This window comes from Triticum aestivum, chromosome 5D (assembly GCF_018294505.1).
Source record: "Triticum aestivum cultivar Chinese Spring chromosome 5D, IWGSC CS RefSeq v2.1, whole genome shotgun sequence".
NCBI classification, from domain to species: Eukaryota; Viridiplantae; Streptophyta; class Magnoliopsida; order Poales; family Poaceae; genus Triticum; species Triticum aestivum.
In genome coordinates, this window is record NC_057808.1 from 12,952,439 (window position 1) to 12,956,982 (window position 4,544).

Consider the following 4,544-nt stretch of genomic DNA (forward strand, 5'->3'; position numbering starts at 1 on the left):
GTGCACTGCGGGTGGCATCGCACCACCTTTAGTACCGGTTGGGTTGGTGGCTCCAACCGGTACTAAAGACCCCCCCCCCCCTCCTTTAGTACCGGTTGGAGCCACCAACCAGTACTAAAGGCCACCACCTCTTTAGTACCGGTTCATGGCACGAACCGGTACTAAAGATTTCCCACGAACCGGTACTAATGAGTGCCGCCCGCCTGGCCGTTGGAACCGGCATTAATGGTCACATTAGTGCCGGTTCAATACCAAACCGGGACTAATGAGTTTCACATTAGACCCTTTTTCTACTAGTGTAGTAGTAGCGTGCTTATAATACCAGCGCTACTAGTATCCTGAATACTAGTAGCGCGCAGTTTTTTCCCAACGCTACTAGTAACAAATCAAGAATAAAAAAATAAAAATTAGACGCAATATTCATGAATGGAGATCAGAGACACGTCCAGTGCAAAATAAATTAAGGTCACAGAACCATCTTAACACTTGCAGTGTTCATGGATGCAGCATTGAACATCTCAACTCGAAGAGATCACGAGGACGCACACAACCATCATCAAAAGGTTGGTACCTTCCCTATTGTTTCACCACCAACCTAACCAGACCACTTCTCTAGATGTATCTACAAAGCGTCGAGGTCCTCCACCTTGAGGAACTCCGGGCGGTGGCGTCGTCCTCCACCTCTGTGACCTTCGTATGGTGGCGTCGAGGTCCTCCACCCCGGGGACCTCCGGCATCGCAATCACCTGGACAATCATCAGTATGACACGGTCGCGAGGCTTCACGGTGAAGTCTGCCCCCGAGTAGTTGAAGAGCACGATGCCCATCAGGCCGCAGTAGTCTGCGTCGATCACCCCTGCACCCAGTCGAGAAAGTGAAAACTTGTTAGTTCGCATCCTCGTGTAGATCCAGTAGGGTATTTTCTTCAATTATATGTCTCTTTTAGTCTATTATGAATCTTCAAAATGGAAAAACACCTACTAAATGCATACCCTAGTTGTACGTGTTCATGCTATCTTCTTGTTTTGGTGCATTCAAGAAATACTAGTGTATTTGAGCTATATATTCTTGAAATATTTGACAGTTAACATTCTGTTCAAAATTTATTATTGCATGGATAGGGAAATCGCCAACAAAGGACTTCAGAAAATTGATTCCCACTGCTCTTCAAAACAGGGAATAGGCAAAGTCTTTTTTGAATTTTGATATTCCATGCCAACTTCAAGTATATATGCTACCATGTAATCTTTGAACGTGGATCAAAATGAGATTTCAGGCTTTGTGGGCCTTACCATGATCAGTACTAAATTCTCTAGGCTGCTCAACCTTTCCCTGTAGGGAGCATTTCTTTCACCAGGTATCGCATTGTTAAGTTTGGGAAGAAACCTGCATCCCTTCAGATAGTCATCCATATCCTGAAGAAAAAACAGTATACATTTTCAGTGACTCACAATATATCATCGAATACTGCTCAAGTCTACTTCTAAGAATAATTGTTTAAGATCAGCCAATGTTTTCTTACGATCTTCCACTCTGTGAAGTAGAAGTAAAAACTGAAAGCTAAACACACATTAAGATTACCTACATAAAATTCTTCAGATAGCGAATGAGCGATAGAAAAAAAATATATACTTCAGATAGCAAGGAGCAGGCCAACAGGCAACAACATAAGTTTTTTAGCAGCGGCGACAGGTAACTACCGAGACATTGCAGGTGAAGATATGAATTTTGGGTACCCTTCGTCCCCCACGAGCAGACTTCGTTGACAGTGGTGCAGGGTACAGTGTTGCGCAGGCGACGCGGAGAGAGGCCTGCCTGGCCGGGGCCTAGCCGAGCTTGGCGCTGAGGACGTTGCCCACGGACACCTCCTGCACCAGCGCCGGGTCGACGTTGACTCTCCGGAGAGCACCATTTTAAATCGGGCGGCAGAGCATCACTGACTGGGTGCTCGGATCCAACTACCATCTACTTTGACCATCCGAACCACATGTGACAACAAGACTCATCCGATCTCTTGTCCTCTACCCAATGTCATGAGATATTGAGATCCAATGTTATTAGTCCAGGTCTGCTACCATCTACTTATACTAATCAAAAGGCAAACCAATCCACTTACGCCCAGTCTATCAGGACTAAACTTGTACTCCTAACAGTGGGGCTGTAAAATTTCCACACGCGTTCATCTGGGCCTTATCCTACGCCATCTCCAAAGATTTAAAAATGCAAAAGTTTTCAATTGACACGACACTTGCCATTATATATTGTAAAAAAAGTTTATGTCATCCGTGCAAAAAACTAATGCTGAAGTTCTTTCTACTGCCTTTTTCTGAATTATTAGTTGCTGATGCCAATAAAAACAAGTGCAGTTCATCTAGCAGCATACTACCAAATATACGCAGCTCAGAAGTTGAAGATACAATAAATAGATACGGCTAAAAGCATGAGACCTGCTACTTTGGAAGATAGTAACTTACAGTATCCTGGAGAAGGCCTCCCTGTTCTCGTTGAGCTTCCACTGATCCTCTGCGTCGGAGGCGTAGTAGTCGTACACCATCTTCAGGAGCTTCTCCCTGGCAAGTTTCCAGTACTCGGACACGTTCGTGATCATCTCCATTCCCCTGCTCAAATTATTCATCATCAATTCCCAGTTAATCTATTTGCCAAGCAGCAAAATAGATCATCTGCTTTTTCTCTGAAGAGTGAAGACGCTTGAACCTGAACTGTACATCCTCCGGATAGCTTGACAGGGAATATGAGAAATCAAGAAGGATGGCAAGATATGGAACAAATCTGGAGGCTGATCTATCCATGGAGGAGTTGATTAACTGAAGAATCGATCCTGGATTCCTGATTCGGTATCATATATATCACTCCATCAGTAGTTCGAGATGTTGCTTTCGAATCAGCGGTACTGAAAAAACGAAATAGAAAGATTGAGCCGAGGCGATTTGACGAGTCTTGTTGTCTCATGACATTGAGCCGAGGCGGTTTGAGTGGTTGCTTAACTAGTAGCAAGGATTGGAGTAAGAAAGCAGAGAAATTTCGTTACCCTGGATGGCGACGGAGCCGAGCTTGGTGGCGGGGAGGGACGAGAGGCAGCCAAGCAAGGCGTCGATGGGCGTGCTGGCGACGCCGACGGTGCACACGTCCATGGGATCCAGGCCGCCGTCGGGGGCGCAAGTGCTCGGGGACGGCGCCATGGCGTGGTGGTGGACTGGCTTGGCTGTTGGATCTTACCCCTCTGTGTGCTAGGGCTCACCGGCGGCGGGTGGATTGGGTTTGGCCGGAGAGAGCGAGAGGGAGAGAGAGAGAGGGGGTGTAGCGACCCGACCTCAAACGGTAAAGTCTTTGTGCTTCTGTGTCATCCCTGGATCGGTAATGCTGACACACAGTGCTCGAAGGATTTATAACAGAGTAGCAATCACAAACTTATTACATCGAATGTCTCCAAAAAGAACTTATTACAATAAATATGGCATAAGGCCATCTAATACGATAACAGCGGAAGACTTGGAAGATAAAGTGAGTCCATCAACTCCAACAGCATAGCTGAGCTGCACGGCAACGACCTAACGAACCTTACTCCTCGTCTGAAAAGTCTGCAACATAATACGTTGCAGCCCGAGAACGGGTCAGCACATGGAATATGCTGGCAATATAACACAGTAGAGCAAGAACAGAATAATGCTACCACTACATGCATATTTGGCTGGTGGAAAGGCTCTATGGTTATAGTTTTGCGAAAAGCCAATTTTTTCCTACAACAATGGAATAAGTTTTATTTAACTATCATGGTAGTTGAAACATCATTGAGAAGGTTCCTCCAACTCAATCCCAATTAAAGTAATTATCAACCCAACATATTAAATTAGAGTGATGAGATACTTAGGATAATCCAAGTACTAGATACTCAAGATGTCCATAACCGGGGACACGGCTAACCATGATTAGATTGTACACTCTGCAGAGGTTTGCGCACTTTTCCCCACAAGATTCGATCTCCTCCGTTGGATTTCTCGCACTACATGGTGTTTGAGAAACGGATGACCGAGACACAGTCTTTCAGAAGCATTAACTCTAACCCCGGGTAGACAGTACCAACCTACATCCCTCTACATCTGCTAGCCTACCACTGGAAGAGGTCAGGCAACTTACTCAACTATGCTAGAGCCCACAATAGCTTGTGGCTGCACACGGAAGTTTCTAGCATGAATAATCTTATGATCCCTTTGAGCCTGGGTGGCGAGCCGTAGGATGATCACACGGGTCCTCCGGGATATCCTAGGACAACACTGGATTCTCCAGGTGCCCGTAACCAATCCACCCAGATGTGTATTAAAGTACCCACCTTAAGTTGAACCATTAAGTAAACAATCTCACATCTGTCATGGATTCACTCACCCAAACCACGTCTACGAGCATAGCATAGCAATATAAGCAATACGTTGAAGTAACTCCCAAGGGTTTGATAATAACAGGGCAATAGGTTCTACCTCATCAACTACTTCCCAATACCCACAAGTTAATCACATCCTAATCATGCA

At 45.4% G+C, this 4,544-nt stretch overlaps 1 long non-coding RNA gene across 1 annotated transcript; it reads right to left on the minus strand.

Moving 5' to 3' along the window:
- Nucleotides 1-435: 435 nt before the first annotated feature.
- On the minus strand, nt 436-3,310 carry LOC123124110 (uncharacterized). The gene is made up of 5 exons (XR_006460973.1): nt 3,050-3,310; nt 2,716-2,911; nt 2,475-2,618; nt 1,293-1,415; nt 436-856 (listed from the first exon to the last, which is right to left on the minus strand). It is a non-coding gene; the product is annotated as an uncharacterized lncRNA (long non-coding RNA).
- Between the last annotated feature and the right edge of the window lie 1,234 nt (nt 3,311-4,544).